This window comes from Coenobita brevimanus, chromosome 35, assembly GCF_032717465.1.
Source record: "Coenobita brevimanus isolate Jiangsu-jjx chromosome 35, ASM3271746v2, whole genome shotgun sequence".
Classification (NCBI taxonomy): Eukaryota; Metazoa; Arthropoda; class Malacostraca; order Decapoda; family Coenobitidae; genus Coenobita; species Coenobita brevimanus.
In genome coordinates, this window is record NC_136988.1 from 9,069,435 (window position 1) to 9,093,401 (window position 23,967).

General features: G+C 40.6%; 1 non-coding gene across 1 annotated transcript; it reads left to right on the forward strand.

Moving 5' to 3' along the window:
- Window positions 1–13,083: 13,083 nt before the first annotated feature.
- LOC145396266 (5S ribosomal RNA) lies at window positions 13,084–13,202 on the forward strand. Its single transcript, XR_013896758.1, has one exon. It is a non-coding gene; the product is annotated as a 5S ribosomal RNA (ribosomal RNA).
- The last annotated feature ends 10,765 nt before the right edge of the window (window positions 13,203–23,967 follow it).

The following is a 23,967-nucleotide window of genomic DNA, read 5'->3' on the forward strand; positions in this document are numbered from 1 at the left end:
AAAGAGCAAAAATATTCAGTACAAGCAGTCACGATACCTGATTTATCAAAATCCCATAATGAGAAGGTGAAAGATAAGGTGAAATACTGCCAGATGAATGGGTAATTATGGTTCAGCAGTGTGTACATATTCATGTGTGAGTGTGTGTGTGCCTGATGAAATGCCAGTATCTGCTCCCATGGCCTTGCTACAACCTTGTCCCCTAGGGGGTAAAGAAACTATGGCTGGTAACTGTGCAGTTCGCCTTTCCACTAACAAGAATATTGATGCCAACTCACCTGAACAATACTGTGACTACTTTTAGTCTCTCGGCAGAGGAGGCTTGAAATGGCAAGCTGTGTCAGTTTATTCCAACACCTTCAGAATTATCCAGGTATTCAAAGAAATAATTTCTTTCATTGGAAACAAGCTGTCCATTGACCTTCACTTCTCTCTGTATAGTCTGAATGAGTTATAATATAGTGACATCTCTGTAAATATGATGCAGTGCATTAAATACATGACCAGTACTCGTATGCCACTCAACAAATTTGCCAAGTCATCCAACAATAATATGGAAGGTAATTACATTAAACACATGTTGTCAGCTCATAGTGCTTGACAATACTGAGAGAGAGAGAGAGAGAGAGAGAGAGAGAGAGAGAGAGAGAGAGAGAGAGAGAGAGAGAGAGAGAGAGAGAAACAGACAGACAGAGAGACAGACAGACAGACAGACAGATAGATAGATAGACAGACAAATAGATAAACAGATAGATAGACAGACAGACAGACAGACAGACAGATGGATAAAAACCTAGATGGATAGACAGAAAGACATTAACTGAGGACAGTTAGATGAACTGACTGATTGACAGATAGCTAGACAGATAAATGTACAGTAAGTATTAATTGGTTTTGTTAAGCATTACTTATGTATAGAATTACTGATACTTTAGGTACATACGCATATATTGTATTAGTACAGAACTTATTATTGTGTGTGTGTGTGTGTGTGTGTGTGTGTGTGTTTCCATCTGTTTGTACTGATATTTTCCCATGTAATTATATAATTAATATAACGCTAGTATATAAAACAAATTTATACACTTGGCAGTAATGGTGATTTCCGCATACACCAGAAGAGGTCAGTATCATGTGAGATGGACCAGTGATACCAGGGGATGATAGAATGACGTAAAATTGATAGCTGTTGTATAGGTACAAGGCAAGTAAAGATGAACGAGATAGGGTAGTTGGTAGCCGTTCACCTGCTCCCGTGACTTCAGGAGAGCGAGACTCAGGCCTGTATCTGTCTGCTGTAGGCGTCTTTGGGCTAACCCCAGCAGGAATCAGTGGGCTGGTGGGACATGCTGTCCAAATATTACGTTACAGGTGGGAGTCCACTGTACAACACGCATTATGATATCACAGCGATATCTGCCCTCCTTTGCCTATTTTGTATCCCTAATAAGTTTTGGAGTGGGGCTGACCCTTCTTAAAATAATGGTGGACATTTTCATGGAGTGGAAGACGTTTTCAAGGAAACTGACGATCGGACCTGAGAAGTTTCGTTGAAGTCTATGTGCTCACTTTCCCTATTTGTGAGCGTTTTTATTTTATTATTATTATTATTTATTTTTTATTTTTTAGCGGAGGCAGACTTAGCATGAATCACTGTCGGTGGGGCGTCACGCTTTCCAAATATCCCCAATATCCATTGTACACTCACAAAAAAAATATTCGTTACCCTTATGGTGTGATACAGTATGACATAAGGACCAAGGGATCTGAACTACTACCAATACCAAATGAATACAGTTTCACTTTTACAGAACATTTGAGAGTTCATCGCACCCAGAGGTAACGATAATTTTTTTGGTGAGTGTATAACATATCATTACGGAGATATCTAGTCTCTATTCACTATTTCTGAGTATTTTCTATTTGGTGAGGGGGGACTGACCGCCGAGAAATCATCGCTGGAAAATTACATAATATATTGTGAAATACCTTTGGAGTAACCAGGCGATCTCACCTGAGACGTTTCATTCAAAATAATCAAACAGACCAGAAGTTAATGCACACACACACACACACACACACACACACACACACACACACACACACACACACACACACAGAATCTCGCTCAACAGTATAGGGCGAGTTGTCAAAAATGCTAGGCTATCATTCTGGTTCGCGTGGTTCATATCATGGGCGTAATATACAAGCAGTGTGAATGATTATATAGTACTGTATTGCCACTCACCGCCACTCCAACGGCACCTGATAAGCATAATTATAATGTAGGTGGCATGGCTTAGTCGGATTTACGGTCCTGCTTAGGTTACATCTGTACACGGTGACGAGCTTTTTTTTTCTTTCTTTCTTTTCTTTCTTTTGTTTTTGTCCTGCAATGCCACCAAGGGAAGAAGACGGGACATCTTTTAATTGTAAAGGAATTCGAGAGCCTTGCCTTGAATCCTTACTTCGTGAAAGGGTGGAAATGGAATTAACCCCTATCATTTTTACCTGCGGCTATAACCAGCAGGTCAATGAGTGGCCAGAGTTCTTCTGTTTTTTTCTGTTTCTGGCGGATTTGTTAAAAGAAGGCCTTTGGAGACATGCAAGTGGTACGATATAGCTAAGGTAATTTGACATGGAGAATGCAGATCTGCCATCAGCTGACACCTGAGGCGAGGCCATCCAGCGACAACTTTAGTAACAGTGCTTGATTTAGCCAACTTGTTTGAAACAAGAGCCACGCCGCAGGTCCCAGAACAATTCTACTCTTGTTTATCTCTACTCATTCCTAGCAAGAAATCCTGTTTCCCTCACGTACGACACACCTCAACTATTGTCTCATTAACCCTTCCTGTTCATTGTTGTACATTTTATTGTGTTCTTGGTGTCTTCAAATGATATTATTTAATTTAACATAAACTTTTTTAATTGGATAGGTTAAATATAACCGTCATTTACCTCTCAAATAAACGATGTTTTCCCAGAACAGATTAAAATAGTATGGATATCACATGAACAGTCAGTTAAATACGTCATTTAATTTATTAAATCATTTATATTTCTTGAATTTGCTAAGTTGTCTGGTAATTATACCCTTCAGCACAAACATATACTGTATAATATATTCTGCGTAAAATCGGGCGATATTGTTCAACTTAAAATAGACTCCTTGTGCTGAAGGAATTCAAATCAGCACCAATACTGACTGCCAACTTTCCGATTGGAATGGGAGATGGTCTTCACTCAGCTGCAGATCACTGACACATTTCGCTGCAAATTGCCCTGATTAATAAACATACAAGAACATGGTGCCTCCAGATTTTTGTGTTTGTGTGACTTTGACCAAGGACCCAATAAATTCCTTTAAAAATAAAAATAAAAGAACACTGAATGAGCGTCTGTGGGTATTTACTGAACGAACAGACCGAGCTTGACTTGGACTCATGAAAAAATAAAGAAATGAGATCCAAATAATCTAAATAAAAAAGCACGAAACAAAGGAAGACAGACAGACAGACAAAGAGAAACAGTAGGCAGAAAAAAAGAGATGAAATGAGCAAAAATAGGAGTACATACAGTGTGGTGCGGACCTAAGTTAAGGCATCAGTGGGAGTGTTCAAGGTAAAGAGAATGAGGTAGTTTCACACGGGGGGGGGGGGTTCGGGGAGCAAAAATGTGTCTCGGTCTGCACATGACATCACAGATAATCCAGGCTGAGGGTCTCAGCCAGGTAGTCACTCACCTACCTGCCCTGTGACATGAGCTCCCCGGCCTATATGGATTACTTTAATTTGCATCCTAAACTGCATACAGTGCAATGAAATGGTTAATGCTATCATTTTGAGATATTATAAAATGCCTTCAAGAAGAACTATCTGTTTTTAGAGAATATAGAAATGTCGTAGACAGGGCCATACAGACGCAGATCTGACGTCACAGGTGCCTGTAAGCAAGCTGATTATGAGAAAAAATAATTGACAGATCACTGGTTCAGAGTATAGCAACACCAAACACATACCAAATGATCCGGAAGTCGCCAGTTTACGTTGGTATACCATCACGTTCGTTTTATTTCACGCTCACCATTCTCTCTCTCTCTCTCTCTCTCTCTCTCTCTCTTTCATTTTCCTTGACGTCACAGCCTTTGCACGAGCCGGGGGCGGTGAACCTACCTCTCATATTCTCTTTACTTTGGGAGTGTTGGCCATGTCTTGCACCCACGCCATGAAGTTTGATATGTTACCATCATGTTATGGCAGTAGGGCCTGCTCATCCGCCATTCTACCCTTTTACCCCAATGTCTTTTTTTTTTTTTTTTTCTTTTTACTGCTGGAGGGAAGGGGAGACTGAGGATGAGATGGTGAGATGGAATGCAGAGATATATGACAGAGGAGGGGGGGTGAGCTGTGGGGAAGGCAGCGAAATGTCAGGGGACACAGCGACATGGATGCAATTTATTTGTTACCTAAGGGGTTGAGGCGTCTGGCTATTAATAGAAGGACAGACAAACAATTTGATTCAGGTTAGGATAGACTACCGAGCTAAAATAGTTAGATACAATCTTCTGTAACCCCTGGATTACTCCATTTCGTTCTTAAGAAAAATATTCCGGTGGTATACTCTTATTACTTTAACTTGGCTCAGACATTCGTCCTTTGCACCTTATTTCAGGTATCTCAGCGCCAGAAAAAAAAAAAAATATTGTGGCTCCATACCCTTTACATTGCACTTCTTCATAACTAGCATGTTATTCTATTGTTAAGCTATTTTTACAGCCCAGAAATGTCGATGGAGAGATGCCAGTTTTAGTCCAAGAAAAAGGAGTATAACAATATCAGATTGAAAAATGAAGGACACCACCGAAAGAAAAAAGTTAACAGATCTTAATAAGCGAATAGCCTCGGGTAAATTCTCATTGGAAGGATACTGTATGGTACTGAAGTTATTCTTTTTATACACTCGCATTCTGGAAGCTGTCTACCTGTCTATATAACTAGGCTTTCTCCCCCTTGGCGGGGGGGGGAGGGGGAGGGTAGCCGAAACGGTACGACACTCCCCAAATTACTCATCCATACACACACATTTACTCGTATCAGTCTCTAATGGCCGTACTATAAAAACCCAGAATTTATGTGGTCCAACGGCGACGTTCAGTCGTCAGACGTTCTTGAGCGTCAGCCATCCGTACTTAATAAATTACTATCTTCGTTTCTTTTTTTTTCTGGGGGGGAGAGGGGTGATTTTAGGATTAAAATGGTGTTAACTAACTGACTCCTCGTATATTTTGCACATGCTTCCGCCCTCATCCCACTTCACTTACCACCAAGCCAACTGAAGGAGAGAATATGCCCATCCTGCTTTTTGGGTGTACGTGTGTGTGTGTGTGTGTGTGTGTGTGTGGTAGCAGGATCTCTCCTGCATCGAAGGTTATATAACTTTGTGTGTGTGTATGTGTGTGTGTGAGTGACGGGAAACTTGCATCTTATGTTACATAACCCATCTGTGCTCTCTCTCTCTCTCTCTCTCTCTCTCTCTGTCACCACGACTGAGGTAGGTTGCATGGCGTGGGGCGGACGGGACTGGTCGGGCAAAACATTCGGTCTGCGCGGGGCAGCCAGAGTAAGGAAACCGTTACCGGGATTGGAGTGGGGTCTCTCTCTCTCTCTCTCTCTCTCTCTCTCCACAATTAAGGTGACAGGCTGGCTGGCTGGTTGTTTGGTTGGAGTGGGGCAAGACAGGGAGGGGAGTGTCTAAAAAAACTCCACACATAACCCGTTAATAAAACCATACATGGGGTTTTGAAATGGAACAAATATGTTACGAGAACCACACCCGATTTTTTTTTACCAACAGGGATAAACAGGCTCTGAATTCAAACACCCGCAGGGTTAACACCATCTCTCTCTCTCTCTCTCTCTCTCTCTCTCTCTCTCTCTCTCTCTCTCTCTCTCTCTCTCTCTCTCTCTCCACACTGAACCTCTCGTTTACCAAGTGGGGAATGAAATAACATGTTTCAAGCTGTATTTACCAAACATGATGCAATAACTGGGGAAGGGGGGAGGGGTAATGCAACAATACCATGGGGGTAGGGGCTACGTGTACAAACAAGATTAAACATGTTCTTTCAACCTGGATTACCAAACATGATGCAATAACTGGGGAAGAGGGAGGTGATGCAACAACACCTTGGGGGAAGGGGGGGAGGGGGGGAGCTACATGTACAAACAAGAAGTAACATCTTCTTTGAACCTGGACTACCAAACACGATGCAATAACTGGGGAAGGGGAGGTGATGCAACAATACCTTGGGCGGGATAACATGTTCTTGGTGGGGGGTGATGCAACAATACCTTGGGGGGAGGGGGGAGGGGGGAGCTACGTGTACAAATATCAAGTAACATGTTCTTTCAACCTGGATTACCAAACATGATGCAATAACTGGGGAAGGGGGGGAGGGGGGATACGTTCCGGATGTGGGTACCCTATGGCCTTCAAGGTCATGTCAAGGTCATTGGGTACAAAAAGGTCAATGACCTCTATAGCCCCTAACACCTGCTGCCTCGTCACCTGCCATGCACCTGTGTACCTAATTACCCTCAAGATCAAAGGTCATGGTCATCAGGTCTGAGACACCTGTGTACCCAACATACCCAACGTACCCTACAGGTCAATGGTCAAGGTCATCAGGTCTGAGGCAAAATTTACCGTACTTAGCAGGCACAGTTTATTATCCTAACGCCAATATTACGTGTAACGTTGCCACATAGAAGTTTTTGTACACTCGTATTCGTTACAGAAACGTTTAGTCTTGTAAAATTTTATGAGCAGCCTTGTATCTCTCACATATTTTAGCCTGCCAAGGAAAATTTTATTCTTGAATTATTCAATATTTATAAACTGAATAACCGATTATCGTATTTATGAATATATTAATTTGTTATACGAGAGGGGGATCTCTTGTGGCGTTTATCCTCCTGTCTCATTCCAGTACTATATTACGCCACAACCAGGTGACGATCGCCTGGCGTGAACAGCAATTTTATTTACGGTAAGAAGAAGAGGAACGTCAGACGCTCACGTAAATCAGTACTGGCTTTTAGTTTTTATAGTACGGCCCTATGGGGAGAAAGGACCAATTCTCATCACATCATACCTCACGAGGGTCAACTACCCAGTGCGAGCCAGCGACGTTCTTGAAGCACGGCGCGTATAATGGTTTACTGTGTGTGTGTGTGTGTGTGTGTGTGTGTGTGTGTGTGTGTGTGTGCCAATGTAATTTCCAAACCATTCCTCATAATGGGTTAAGGTTTCTCATCTCTGATTAGAGTTTCACAAAAAATGCTCTCCGGATCCAGAATCTGTAATACGGTCCGGATCGGTCCCAAAAGTTAATCAATTGTTCCCGGAGACGTGGACTATCTACCCACCAACTTTGGTCGAAATCTTTCTTTTACTTTTTGACTAATCCTGCTAACAGACAAACAAACAAACAAAATAAAACATAACCTCATTGGCAGTGGTAACAAACAGGGGTGCAAACATACTCTCCTTGTCGGAGAGAACTACCCTTTTTGATCCTACATTAATCAGACATGATGGAATTGTTAAGGGTTAGGGAAGGAGAAAATGCATTTTTTTTTTTTAAATAATTATAGGGGAAAAGTCTAGGGCACATAAAAAGTCAACTTAATTCACCATCACCTGATTTAGATTTAAATACGTGGAAGGGTTCAGTTAAAAGTATGGATGTAAGGATTTAATTTTGAGCGCAGTAAGTCAAAGGTCCAAATCATATGGAGAGGTCCAGTTTAATAATTTTAATCCGAGTTAGATCAGATTTCGTGGAATGGCTAGGAGAATGAGAAGGACGTGGAGAGTCAGTGATGAGAACAATCAGTGAAATGTCAGTCCCTGGGTAAGGTTAAAGTTCGACCTGTGTGCGTCTGAGTGTAAAAATATAAAGCAGGGTTGAACCGATTTGCATCAAACGTGGTGGAAGGGATAAGGATCAGCCATGGCTTTGAAATATTGAGAACGAGAAAAGTAGGTCAAAGGTCGTCACTGAAGAAAGTTAAGTGAAACAGTATATAGCTGCTTTACACCAAACTCGGTGAAAGTCAAGGTAACGGGGCAAGGCCATATATCCTACCTTATAGCTCAAACTGCTTTGAAGCGATTGAAGCACCAGTTCATGAAGAGGCTAAGAGTTTGCCCTAAAGAAAATGTTCGATGCTGATAAAAATATGTCAAAGGTCAAGGTTACAGAAACAGGACAACACAAAATATTCGGATACAGTTTGGCGTAAACTAGGGTGGGAGATTAAGGGGCACAAAAGAATGACTTAAATCTGTTTCAAGAACATTTGGTCTCATTCCAAGATCACAGAACAAAGTCAAATGCTTAGCCTGTATGCAAGTTGTAATGTTCAAATGAAACACTCCCCGACTAAAGTTGTTTTGTTTGGACTAATCCTTTTTACGTTTTCCCCTCTCATTTTACTATGAGTTTATTCCCCCCCCCCCCCGGCACAAGTTAATGAAATAGAAGGCAACTACCAGTTTTATGGTCATGGTGATTTGTTACTGAATAGTTTCATTATTGCATTATGGAGCCTCTTGCGGTCAGATCAATAACTGGTGCATCTATCTGTCCACGTGAGCTGTTCCCATTCCCTCCTACGAGGAGAACATTTAAGAGGGCGCAGTAGCATGTACACTGGATCTAAAAAATATCGGTGCACAGGGGGTGCGATGCCTACAGAAAAGGTTCGAACAATTGCTGACATTACCAATGTCTCATTGTGTGTCATCAGTGTCTGTCTATATAAACATTGTGGCTCAATCGGTAGAGAGTTGGCCTGCAGTCCTAACGGACCCGGGTTCAAATCCTACTGGGGCAGGGAATAGTTTGGAATTTCATAAAAGTCAGACTTTACTGATCTACCAGGAGACCCGCCGACATGTCGTAAATATACCCCCGCTAATATCAATACACCAGTCCTGTATGAGACAGCCCTGGCATGTATTCAGTATGGACGGTGAGTGTTAGCGCCGAAGTGGTGACATGTAGAGGTGTACAGTATGTAGGAGGACTACTGGGCCTTGAAAGCAGGCTGTGAAGCCTATGCCCAAAGTCGGTCACAAAAAAAAAAAAAAAAAAAATGTTTGCAAATGGATATTGCTAGTTGGCAATATATAACACCTCCCGACACCAAGGCTACCAACGTGTGGTAGGTCGGATATTAATATTTCAGTGACCTTCGTTCCATGGTCCCTAATGTTTCACGCATGTTGTGCACCGATACTTTTGTGACCCAGTGTACTTTCATATGTCCTCAAATGTTCACATCCTGTCGAATTTCCCTCGTAAACATGCCAAGTCTCTTCCTCACAAGCATAACCAGCCAAAGTTGTTTCTACATCTCCATCTTCGCGATTGCTGGCCATAATTCAACTGTTTACGATTCTTTAAAATATACAGTATGTAAAATCCTCTGTACTGCATGCAAGTTAGGGCCGTCTCATTCAAGATTGGTGGCACAACATTAGTTGGGTGTATTTATGGCATATTGGTGGGTTTTGTGGATTTTACCTTCTCTTTTACTCCATCTTGGGATCGATTATAGATTAAAAGAAGAGTGAGAGGAAAAAAAAAAAGAGCGGGAAGAAAAATATACGGTATAGGAGGTGGAAATTAATGTGTGTGTGTGTGTGTGTGTGTGTGTGTGTGTGTGTGTGTGTGTGTGTGTGGAAAAAGGAAAAAAATACAAAAGTGGAGAAGATAACAGCGAAAACAGGATTAGGTGAGCAGAGTAATAGCGATAACTGAAAACAATTAAAGAGAAACACGCAGAAATGACAAGGCACTCCATCACAGAAAAGGCCCTCCATCACTGAAAACGAAAAATACAGAAAAAAAGGCGACAAAAAACAAGAAAAAAGAGAGAGATGCATAGAAACTCGTTAAAGGGAAATCGTAAAGGAATGAAAGGAATGGGATAAAAAAACAAGTACGTATCTATCTTTAGCGTTTGGAAATATCGAGTGATATAGTCAGGAGAGAGGGAGAGAGAGAGAGAGAGAGATTTGTATGATGACATAATTTTATTTTCGGCCATTTTCGTGCGGTTGAATTCAGCCCATCGTGTCAAAAATATCTTCATACTACGCCAGAGACTGGCTCAAGTATGAGGGGTTGATTTTGCCATAAATATAAAGTGCTCTCTCTCTCTCTCTCTCTCTCTCTCTCTCTCTCTCTCTCTCTCTCTCTCCATACTATGCCAGAGACTGGCTCAAGTATGAGGGATTGATTTTGCCATAAATGTAAGGTGCTCTCTCTCTCTCTCTCTCTCTCTCTCTCTACTGTATATACACACACACAAGTGGACATTACCGCCGATACAAGTACCGGTGGTGTTTTTTTAATACCGCTATCGGTGTCGGCAGTAATTTTTGGGGTTAGTACCGCTACTGGCACCGCCGGTACTTTATTGGCCATTTCCATAGGGTCAGCGATAATCAGTACGTTTTGGCAAGAATGTGCAGTTTTTAGAAAAACTGTCCGGCATCGACTGTGAACTCTGGTGGATGCCACCCATGATCGACAAATGGTAAGGTATTTGAAACTTTAATTAATAAGCACATTGTTAAACATTTTGAATCCAACAACTTAATTAGTGATAGACAATATGGTTTTCGCCATGAAAGATCCACCATTGACATACTCAATGTCTTAACTCATACCATCCATCAATCAATTGATCTTTTTGGATAAACTCATGCAGTAGCTCTTGATATCTCTAAAGCTTTCGACGGAGTATGGCACCGTTCCCTGCTGTCCAAACTCCCCTGCTATGGGCTAACGTCTTTTGTTCCTTTGATTTCTTCATATCTTAGTGACAGGAAAATAAGAGTAAAAGTAGATGATGTATATTCCAATTTCCACTCAATTAATGCCGGCGTGCCGCAGGGATCAGTTCTGGCTCCAACCCTATTTCTGGTTCATATTAATGATCTCTTATCTGTCACCCACAATCCCATTCACTCATATGCAGATGACTCAACATTACATAGTTCATTCACACTCAGACACCCATTTACAAAGTCTAATATCTCTACCTCTCAACTCAGTACAGCCATCTCCATAAATCAATACTTATCTACGATCAGTGAATGGGGACAAAACAACCTTGTCTCTTTTAATGCTAGTAAAACTAAATATATATATAGTTTACTAACAGAGATATTGCCAGATTCGTACATTACCTTCAGTGCTACTAATAGTCCCATCTCCAAAAGTATTGAAATTCTTGGCGTCTCACTTAACAGTGCCCTCAGCTGGACCTCTCATGTCAGATCACTTGCTAAAACCGCCTCAAAGGAACTTGGATTATTGTACAGAGTCCGTAACTTCTTCGCCGATGAGCAGTTAGCTATAATTTATAAGAGTCATGTGCGCTCTCAGCTTGAATATTGCTCACCCTTGTGGAATGGTTGTGGAGAGGTTGCAGTAAGACAACTAGACAAAATTCATAACAAAGCTGTTAGAATCATTAACAACCCTGTCATTACATATAAACTACCTCCCCTGCACGTATGAAGGAATGTTGCCTCCCTTGCATTATTTTACAGATATTTTTTTGGCAAATGCTCAGACGAAGTTGCGTCCATGCTGCCATTTCTCCATGCCTTCCCTCGTGCTACACGGGCATCTGGTAGCGCTCATGACTGGAATGTCACTCAGCCATAATGCAGAACTTCTGCCTATCAGAATTCTTTCATTCCCCGAACTGCATCTCTCTGGAATTCGCTTCCCCAGAGTTGTTTCCCTCCAAATTTCAACCCACAGCTGTTCAAGTCTAACTGTCACAGATATTTTATGAACGGAGGACGCCAGTAATCTGGTGTATGGATTTTTTTTGTTTTAATCATTTGTTTTTCTTTTTTCCGTTCTGTTATTTATAAAAAGAAAAAAAAATTGCTGAACAGCATCGTATGCCGAAGGTCAAGGTGGAAGACTATTTCAAACCACTGTACGGCAGTGGAAAGAAAAGCAAGTAGACTAGGAATTTGGTGAGAAATTTCTTGGGAGTGAGGCCAGAGAAAAACAAACAGCTACGCGTTCCCATGCAAAGCATTGTTGGATTTATTCATTAGGTTCCACACGCCAATCCCCTCCAGTACTGCAGTAGAACAACAGTTCTCGATGGGAAAAGATTTCCTTAAACCAAATCGAGCAGGACTAAGCGATGATCACTTCGAAATGCTTGTATCTTTTGATGGGAAATATATACTAATACAGAAGTACAAAAGCTGTAGGAAGGCATATTTGGAAAGTGATGCACTGGAGAGTGACAAGTTTTATAAGAAGTAATATTTAAAAAAGTTTTTATTTAAACATTTAAAAGGATACGAGAGTAAGGAAAAAACCTTGGTTTAGCATCCCATTCCAAGAGATCTCCTATAAACTGAATAAAACTATCTGTGGGTAATAAGACTGACATTATATTATTGCTATTGCCAGACAAATTGACGCAGATTATGAAACGTTTGCATCTGTATAGGTCGTTAAGCGTTGCCTTCTTTAGCCTCATTCGCCACTACAGGTGTCCCATAAACTGAATACAAATGACTAGAGGTATTATGAATGTACCCGTGAAAGGCGTCACCAAGAAGTTGACTAAAAAATATCATAATATTATTGTGGCACTTAGACATAATTCTCGGTAATGATTTTTTGTTTAACTGCAACACCTTCCAAAAGTGCACAGAAAATTCCACAATATTTCACCCAGAACTTTTATTCTGTGCGCCATCTACCACCTGCGTCCACTCTTACTTAACCAGGGGCCATATTTATATAAGTTCTCAGTCAATTTACAGTATAATATCCCTCCATACTAGCCATTACCATAGATATTCGCTGTTTTTCCCCGCTGACTCACTTTTACTCCACTATACAGTGTTTGGTCGGTGTGTAACAACAAAATATACTCAGTGTTATATACAGCGTTAGTCTCGAGATTTTATATATATATATATATATATATATATATATATATATATATATATATATATATATATAACGGCCATACCACGTTGAGTACACCGCTTCCCGTTAGATCAGCGAAGTTAAGCAACGTTGGGTCTGGTTAGTACTTGGATGGGTGACGGACTGGGAACACCAGATGCTGTTGGCATAACGTTCTCCCTACGTGTCAAGTGGGGTTGGTGGAGGATTAGTGCCCCTCTCTGTAAAACAATTAACTCTAAGCCCTTGGCCACCCCGTTTGGGATACATGGCGTTTGGCAATGAATGAATATATATATATATGAGTATTATGTTTGTCGAAACATTCCTTGTGAGGGTATTTTCAGGTGATATTCTCACGCTCACTTGAATAATTAATGGCAGTAAGTATGTACAGTGCATTATAGGGGTGTAAACGTGTGTAATGTAAGTGGGAAATTATAAGTGGAGTGAATAAATAAAGTAGATGATGAAACACGAGTGTTTGAGATCGTGGTTGCTACATGAATATGCGCTAGCATATCGCTAAATGCCCTCGTAATGAATGAAAATAATTGAAAACCTTTACAGTGGTGGAGGAAAGGTTCTATGTAAAGGGGAAAATAATTGGAAAGTGATAAAACAATTTGGTATGTTGAAATACGAGTCATAGCGAGTGCGCTTACTAAGCTGATGTGCGCTATACTTATGCTGCATGTCATCATAATGAATGAAAACATCTGAAAACACTTACAAACAGTTGTAATTGGAAAAATTTCATTGAAACAGAAGTATACAAGTAGAAAAAATGATAGATTGACTCATACCAGACACTTAGCATATAGCATGTTACGACTCGGACCAAACTCGCTATGCTCGCTCGATGGTACAATGCTTATTTTTCATATATATGTGTCTGAAATCCATTATATTGTTACTGTTATTGTTTATTAGTTCAAATTCAATAAATATAGAGGTGTTGTGTGTTGTTTCTCCCATATTCCTTACAATAGAAAACGTAAATGCATATCCAGCCCATTACAGAACACCATACCTGCCGGGGGGAACCGCACCTGTACGGACCACTTATAGACCACGGGAACCATTTTCTTTGTGATTTTCCTTCGTTTCTCGACCTAAGCGGAAGTTCTAGCAAAAAAAAAAAAATTTCCAAAAAGGCTCGGGACTGGGGGATGTCATAGGTGCGGAAAACCTCGGGACGTGACGGGTTAATCCACAAACACCAAAGAGTGTCATCAGAATAAGCAGAGAAATTCTTGAAGTCGAGGAGTACAATTACTTGGGACAAACACTAAAATTAACGAAAGATAATGATAGCGAAACAAAAAGACGCATTACAAGTGGATGGAAAGTTTTCGCTAAACACAGAGACATTATGAAAAGTAGCTTGCCAGTTTGTATGAACCGAAAAGTATATAATGAATGTATAATTCCGGCTATGACGTACGGTTGTGAGACCTGGAAGCTGACAAAATCGTTGGAAAATAAATTAATCCGTTCTCAGAGAGCAATGGAAAGGTCAATGTTGGGAATATCTTTAATAGACAGGAAAATATCAACTTGGGTGACCAAGCAGACTAAAGTCAAAGATATTATAGAAGTTATAAAAGAACAGAAATGGAGGTGGGCAGGCCATGTAGCAAGAATAAGGGATAACCGATGGAGCAAGAGGTTGACTGACTAGACACCACGAGATTGTAAGCATAGCAGAAAAAGGCCAGACAGGAGGTGGAGAGATGAGATAGAGAAATTTGCGAGGAAAACGTGGCAAAGATTGGCTCAGTCAAGGAATTCTCGGTGAAGATTGGGGGAGGCCTTTGTTCAGCAGTGGACGTGTAATGGTTGATGATATCTATCTATCTATCTAATCTATCTATCTATATCTATCTATCTATCTATCTGTCTATCTATCTATCTATATATATATATATATATATATATATATATATATATATATATGTGTGTGTGTGTGTGTGTGTGTGTGTGTGTGTGTGTGTGTGTGCATTGTGTCAAAAGACTATGTCATAAAGTATTTCAATGTTCCATTATTATTATTATTATTTCTTTATCAGTAACAGTTATATATTTCATTTTTGCAGTGAAGCCACATAAACACTTTGTGTTCAAATCAAACAGCATGTACTCTCTCTCTCTCTCTCTCTCTCTCTCATGATTCCTATTGTAGCAGTCATTTTTGTGTTGACTTTTGCCCTGACAAAAACCATCCAACTCTGGCATCAAGTCCCACGTTGGGCACCACCATTGGCAGGATTGTGTGATGCTCTGATAATAATTCATTTGGCCGCCATTTATATTGTATTTGTTTTTTGTGTGGCACATTGAATACAATTCTCACAACTGCCATCACACGAGAGTAAAACTTGATAATGAATGTCTTGTTCGTGATGTTGGTACGAGCGATAATGGTTGATGATTGAGGTGGTGATTATCTTGAGGCGGTAACGTCGTAAAAGAAGGTGCCATATGAAGATGTTTTTGGTGAGTGAACAATGCTTATATTGCCTATATTATTGTCTGAAAACCAATATACTCTTGTACTACATATAAATTCATACCAAGTAAATAGATATCTAACCAGTTATGAATGGTTTGAAATAGCTACCCCTCTCATAGAAAACGTTTTCTCTCGAGCCTGGCCTGAGAGAACACGGTAACAAGATAAAGGTACTCTTACTTCTACCGTATATCTAAACTCAACTGAGCACTTTCTGAATTTTCGATGTTTCTCATATAAAGCGGAGATTTTAGCCAAAAGAAAAAAAAAATCTAAAATCTGCTGGGATGCGGTGGGTTAAAGCAGCAGATTGGGTGCTTTCTAGAATTGTGTCCTTAAAGCTTCTACCTAGAACCAAGGATGCCTTGTATGGTAGGTATCAAACGGATAATTTCTCCTGTAAGGAGACTGAGGAAGGCTTAATGCAACTCTGTAAACATTTGCAAGGAACAGAAAAAGAAAAGCCTGTTGAAATTAACCCGCCCCGTCTCGGAGACGTGAATTCACGTCCTCACATGATGTGCACTCATATCCCGGAGACGTAAATTAATGCGGCAACATTGCAAGGACATTGCAAGGTCCCTAATTTGCACAATTATCAATTTTCACAAGTGATTTTTGGCACTTATACACGGGACACCTTCCTCTACAAGATGCCAGGTAGGGACAATGCCTTACCCAGCATGACCTCCTCCCCCTCTTCCATGACCTTTTCTCAGCAATTCACCTGTTATCAGTGACCTGGCTAATAAAGCCATGTCATGCCACGGTATGAAATTCAGGGCCAGAGTGATTCCCCAATCTATGACAATGTGGAGGACAAACATTAGAGGAAGAAACAGTCAGAAATGATGATCAGGTAATGTGGCAAAAAAAGGTCAGGAATGGTGATGAGTTAGTGAGTGAAACAATGCTTATAATGCTTATATTACCGTTTGAAAACCAATATACTCTCGTACTACATATAAATTCGTACCAAATAAATAAATAAATACCGTTTATGAGTGGTGTAGAATAGTTATCCTCCCATAGAATTCGTTTTCTTTGCAGCCAGCCTGATAGAAAACCCTGTAAGGTAAGGAGGTACTCCTACCTGGATCGAGTATTTTAAACCTCAGGTGAGCGATTTCTCTATGAATTTTCGATGTTTCTCACCAAAAGCGGATGTTTGAGCCAAAAAAAAAAAAGGTCCAAAAATGTCGGGACTGGGGCATACCACTGCCCAGAAAACGTCGGGATGGGGCGGGTTAAACAGAAGGCTGAAATAAAGAAATAAAATCACTAACCAACTGGTTGGGAAACCCAAGTCAGGGATGGCTAAGTCTGTTCCTAAGGAAGAGATAAGTACTTTCCTTAGTTCTTTCAAGTCTGAGGATAAACCATTAAGGACAAGGAGTAGACAAGTTGATGAAAATAAGAAGGTAAAACTTTCCATGGTAAAGGGCAGGAAGGTTTGTGCATTTCGTGCTGAGCAATATTCCAGTGCATCTTGTCAACATTATCCTGATTACGCTTCTAGAGTAGGGAAGCTTCAGGATTTGGTGTTCTATAATCTGTATGAATTCCAAACACACTTCTGCGAACTGCAAGATTAAACTAAATCTTTGTTTTAAATGTAAAAGGGATCATCATCTTAGTGCCTTATACCCAACGATGAAATATGAGGTTCCTGGAACTGCAAGTGTCATTATGACAGTTGCTAAGGAGAATACTCCAGCAGCAATGACAGCTGCAGCTCCAATACATACACACACACACACACACACACACACACACACATATATATATATATATATATATATATATATATAAACTGAAGGAAACCTCTGATCATCTACAAAGCCCGGGGATAAAGTTGGCTAAACGGAATGTGGAATCATATACTGTGGGTCCCATAAAAATGATAACTGGTTCAGATTACTGTGGAAGATTCCTACATAGGACTCTCAAGAAGAAAAAAGTACAGTTTTTCAAGAGTCCAGAAGGTAACCTTATTATGGGTCAGTTGCCTTTTCCAAAGCAAGCTAAATGAGCGGCCAAACTAGTAGACTCAGTCTCTGTACTCCCACATAGTCAATGATGGTAGCTAGAATAGGTGCAGGATTACAACCTACTCAGTTAAACGACTTGCTGGATCAAAAATTTGAACCTGTACACAAATTGTGGGACCTAGATAGTGTAGCAATACACTCTGAGGAACCAACCCCTGAAAATAAAATAACTTTGGATTTGTATAACCAGTCAGTGGAATTTAAGGATGGACAGTATTGGGTAGGATTACCATGGAAACTAAATCATTCGGAGTTACCAACAAATTACCAAGCAGCCAAGGCTCAGTTCAATTCTCTTCTAAGAAAGTTGAGAGACAAACCAGAACATCTAAACATATATGATAATATTATAAAAGATCAATTGAAGGATATATTTATAGAAGCGGTATAATTCCCTGTTAACCAGAAAGAAGGACATTATTTACCACATCATGCTGTAAGCAAGGATTCAGTAGCTACTCCCATAATGATAGTTTTCAATTGTAGTAGTAATGCGTCCAAAGGATCAGCTAGCTTGAACGATTGCTTATATGCTGGACCTACACTAAAAGAGAAGTTAGGGAATGTGTTACTAAGATTTAGAGAGAAATCTTATGGTTATACAGCAGACATTAGTAAGGCTTTTCTCAGAATAGGATTGAGAGAAGAGGATAGGAAATTTACAGAATTCCTCTGGCCTCAAGACCCTCAAAATGAGGATAGTCCATTGAAAACTTGCTGTTTCCGATCGGCGCTCTTTGGCTCCTGTGGTAGTCCATTCCTACTTTGTAACACTTTAAAGTATCATTTTGGAAATGCCAAATGCCTAGAAATACGGCGAGATTTTTACATGGATAATTTGCAAGGTGTTGCTGATACAGATTCGGAAGCATTGAAGGCTTATGAAGTAGCCAATTCCGAATGTTGGAAGGCAAATTGCCGTTAAAGAGCTGGATTACAAATTCACTGCTTTTGAGGAATAAAATACAAGAGGACTATCCAAATAATGGCATTCCCAACACTCAAAATGTGTTGGGTCTTAACTGGGATACAAAAGCTGATGAAATAAGATTAAATTCAATTAAGTCCTTTGGTTTGAAAAAGGGATGTGTCATGTCTCCATGGTTGTTCAATCTGTACATGGATGGGGTAATAAAAGAGGTACAAGGTAGGGTAGTGGATGTTGGAGTGGCCCTGGTGAGAGAGGATAGTGTTTGGAAACTCCCTGTACTGTTGTTTGCAGATGATACTGTGTTGTTGAGTGAAGACGAAGGGGAGCTGCAAGGCTTGGTGGATGAGTTTGAGAGAGTGTGTAAGAAACGGAACCTAAAGGTGAATGTAGGGAAGAGTAAAGTGATGGTCTTTGAGAGAGGTGAAGTCAGTGAATGTACAGCGAGGTTGGATGGTGAGGAATTGGAAAATGTGAGTACGTTTAAGTATTTGGGTAGTGTGATGAGTAAGGATGGAGGTTTGGAGGGTGAAGTGCTTGAAAGGGTACAGCAGGGAAGAAAGGTTGCTGGTTCCTTAAAAGCAGTGATAAGAAACAGGGAAGTGAGCATGGAAGTAAAAAAGTTACTACATGACAGTATTGTGATACCAACTCTAACGTACGGAAGTGAAGCTTGGACATTGTTGGAAGGACACAAGTCAAGAGTGAGAGCAGTGGAAATGAGTTATTTAAGAGGAGCCTGTGGAGTCACGTGGAGAGACAGGCTGACGAATGAGGATATAAAGGAGCGTTGTGGTGTGGATGTGGATGTGATAGGAAGCGTTGTGAGGAACACACTGAGGTGGTTTGGCCATGTGGAGAGGATGGAGGGTGAAAGATTGACGAAGAGAGTGTATGTGAGTGAGGTGGAGGGTGGAAGAGGGAGGGGGAGACCGAGGATGAGATGGAGGGATGGGGTGGAGAGGTATATGAGAGAGGGGGGTGTGAGTTGGGAGCAGGGCAGTGAAATGGCGGGGGACAGGGCGACTTGGAGGCGATTTGTTTGTGGCCACCCCAAACGGGATTGAGGCGTCTGGCAATAGATAGATAGATAGATAGATGTCACTCTCACCATGAGGTCCTTGTTAAGTCAGGTCTCCACGTTATTTGACCCATTAGGATTGGTCAGTCCTAGAGTTACTAGGGAGAAATGTTTGTGCACGAGGCTTGGCGAGGAAGATTAGACTGGGACACTGAATTAGGTGAGACATATATGGAACAAGGGGAACAGATTAGAAAGGAATTTGAAACCACATCAAGAATATGTATGCCCAGGAAAATAAACGGTAATGAGAAGTCACACTTACACGTATTTTGTGATTCTTCTCAAAGGGTTTATGGAGCAGTAGCTTATTGCGCAACAGGAGAGGATAATACGATTATTATGTCCAAAGCCAGAGTTGCTCCAGTTAAAGGAAGAACCCCACCTCAAATGGAATTGGCTTCCATGGAAGTGGGAACTAAATTGGCCAGGTATATAACCACAACCCTTGATACTCAGTTTGAGGATATCTATACATGGACTTACAGTGAGATTTGTCTTTACTGGCCAGGGAAGGAAGACAGTAAAATTCCTTTCGTCCGCAACAGAGTGAAGAATATTAAGGAGCTGTCTTCCAAATTTAAATTTATGCATGTATCCTCCAAACACTGCTCCTCTGAAGTGTCTGCATGCATTCCTCCACCTCTATGACGGGAGCATAGCACCCGTCTAGCAGCAAACTCTCATCCCTTTTCTGTCCAACTCTCTAATGCAAGAGTTAACCATTACTCCCAGTTCTTCATTTATGCAACAAGTCAACTCTGGAACTGTCGCCCTCTGTCTGTATTTCCTGCTGCCTATGATCTCCAGTCTTTCAAACGCAGTGTCCAGGCATCTCGAAATGAGTGGGTCTTGAATTTGGCTCTCTCTTGTATTTTGTTTTTCTCTTGCAGGGAACTCTCATTGCGGGCTCATGGCCTTTGGTTCCTTCTTCCTCGCATAAAAAAAAAATCGAGCTGATCTGTTCTCGAGGGTTCGATAGTAAAGAGACTGATCAAATATAACTTGTGGTTTAAAGGTCCTAAATGGTTACTCACCAAAGATTGGCCTGAGCAGAAACAGTATAATATTGCTGAAGTTAGTGTAGTAAACTTGGAGGCTGTAGTACCTGAGCCAGAAGTGACTGACATTAGCAGATTCTCACCAGTAAGATAACTTATTAACAATACTAAATTAGTTGTTAAATTTTTTAATAAGAAAGTGGGGTTTCAGAAGTTTGATCCCATGGAATATTGGCTGAAAAGGATACAAAGGAATTATTACAGAGAGATATATGACCTTTTAGGCCAGGGCAGCGGGAACAAGAATGAGCTGATAAGAGATTTGGGATTGTTCTTAAACGGAAAGGGTCTAATTAGATGCCGGGGCCGAATAATAAAGGTTAATTTGCCTTCCCAAACTAGGAATCCCATATTATTATCCGAGTGATTATTTTGTACAGTTAATTGTTAAGGAAACCTATGATTTGACTCTTCACGGAGGTGTGCTGCAGACTTTGGCCCGAATCCGGGAAAGGTATTGGATCCCTAAGGGTAGACAGGTCATAAAGAAATATGTCAAAGGTTGCATTATATGTAGGAGGTATGAACAACGACACTGTGACTATCCAGGATCACCTGCCTTACCAAGGGATAGGGTAAATGTAAGTCGGCCCTTCAAAGTAAAAGAAGTTGATTACACAAGGGCTATAACTGTTAAGGGTGAGGGAACTCCCCATAAGGTGTATATATGTTTGTTTACTCGCACCTATGCAAGGGCAGTCCATCTAGAAATGGCAGAAGATTTAAGTTCAGAAACATTCCTGAACGTACTGTATGATTTGCAGCTAGAAGGTCTTGTCCTGATAAATTAATAAGTAACAACGGAACCAATTTCGTTGGAGCAGCACTTCTACCTTTAAATATAATGAATGACCAAATGGTTAAGTTGACGTTGGAAATCTGAAACTGTACCTGGCAGTTCATAACTCCAAGAGCACCATGGCAAAATGGATATACCAAACGAATGATTGGTATTGTGAAGGACTGCCTTAGAAAAACCTTACACAGAACTAAGATCACCAGAGAGGAGTTGAGAACAGTGATAACTGAAATTGAGGCTAGATTATTATAGACCTTTAAACTATCTAGATGACACTAGCGTTTCGAGTGAGGCACTGACACCACCTCATATGTTATATGGCAGAAAGCTCCTTCCGGTGCCTTGTGAGGATATTCAGGAGGAATTAAATAATCCTACCATAGAAAATAATGAAATAGGACAACATCTGCATGAGGGATATCAACGCCTGAAAAGGGTATTGGACACCTGGAATAGCCAGCGAAGAATATCTTTTAAGCCTAAGAGAAAGATTTTCTAGGGTTCAGGCTGCCAGCAACAAGTCAATTATACACATAGGAGATGTGATCTTAGTAAAATCAGAACAAGCAAGATCCCAGTAGCCATTAGCTAAAGTGATCACCACTCATTCAGATTCAGAGGGGGTGCTGAGACTTGTAAGAATTAAATGTTGGCAACATACCAAAATAAAAACTATTGATAAAGTGGTGCCCCTTGAGTTAAACGCTACCTTGGATACAGTGGATGGTGGAGAGCAATTGGGTCAAGATACGTGACCTAGAAGGGCCACAACACAGGGTTCTCGAGACCTATGGAGAGAACTCCTGGCTAAGGGTCACATTACATGATACAGCATATCATCTTTTGCCCGACCCCAAAACTGTGGGAAATATTTTCTTCCAGAGCAGTTGTGCTCTTTACTCTTTAAAATAGTTGTCCCTGTTAAAGGCAGAGGAAAACATGGAGAGTATTAATGACTAATTCAAGCGGTTTTATAACCCAAAGATTACATTCTCTTTAACCCCTTAACCACGGGGGATCACTTTTGTGATGCTTGGGAGCAAGGGATCATACCGCGGGGCATCATTTTCGTGATTCTGTGTTATTTTGAATTCCCCTTGGCTTTCAAGTCATGGCTTGTATCATCTATCAGTACTGCCAATGTCTAACACTAGTCAGCACTCCTAATCTCATCTGTACTCCCATCCATTGTTGACAATTTAGTCATTTCTCCCAGTTCTTGAGTCCCCTCCCTACCTCCCCTTCATTACCCTCTCCTCTTGCTTGCCCGGCCGTGCTACGCTAAGTAAATCTTCCCTGGAATTTTCCACTGATTTCATCCATTGGAATAAGCCCTATGCCGTATTCTTATACCAAATAATACATACAAAAAAGAAATAAGGTAAGTGATAGTGCCACACACCTGGAATTGGCTAATTATCACCTGACAACACCTCACGTGCACTCGTTCCCTAATTTTCGCTGTTTATTTCCCCTTGAAATATGCCGTATAATCTATTCTAGTAATAAAAATATATATAAGAAAGGAAGGGAGAAGCCTCAGTGATATTTACATTCACCTGGAACTACCTAATTTATTATGTATTATCTAGATTTCCTGCCAACCATTTCATAGCGTATATATTAGCAGCTGTCACCAAGCTGACATTGGCAGCATTGCACTCCCCCTAGGACACCAGTCCACCACACTGTATTCAGTTTACTGTCGTCTTTCAAGGTGAAACTACGTCGGATTCGCGCCTCTCCAATTCCGCCACTTTTTAGCCCCATGCAAAAGGCCCTGTGACCTCTACCCCCTACTAAACCTCGTGTGGAAAGGGTAGGACTAAGTGACTGCTGTGGAACGTGAACTGGCTAATTTATCAATGAAAATGATGGAGTGACTACGATCTTCCTGGTGTGTAAAACAGTGCAAATGGAAATGTAAATGTGTAAACAGCAAGTGAAAGCAATGAATGTAAATATAAGTGAAGAGTGGAAAATAGTTTTATAAGTTACTGCAAGTGACAGTGCATAACACAGTGTGAATAAAATAGAAATGTAAATAATGTAAATATAATAGAGAATGCATATAGAAATGTAAATGAGTAGTAATATAAGAATACGAGTATATATACTAGGAGTAATGAAAGTGAAAGTTTCACTCTAGCATGTATGAATACTATGAGTTATGAAAGTGGAAGTGAAAGTGACAGATTCACTCTCAGTGCTAGTATACAGGAAGAGAAAGTGAATGCTACGTATTTTACTGAAAGAGAAATTGAATGCCTATGGTGACAATAAACTACTATTACTGAAGGAAAGTTTATGGATAAAGACTATAGATATATATACATGTGTTATATAGTAACAGAAAAATAAAGTGTGAGTGTTTTTATAAATAATAAATGACAGAACACCAGCGCCGAACGAGCGTAAGTGGGAAGGTCATACGTGCTCGTAATTTTCATTGCTTTCAGTTTTTTTTTTTTTTTGGAGTATGGATTCCAAACTATTTGA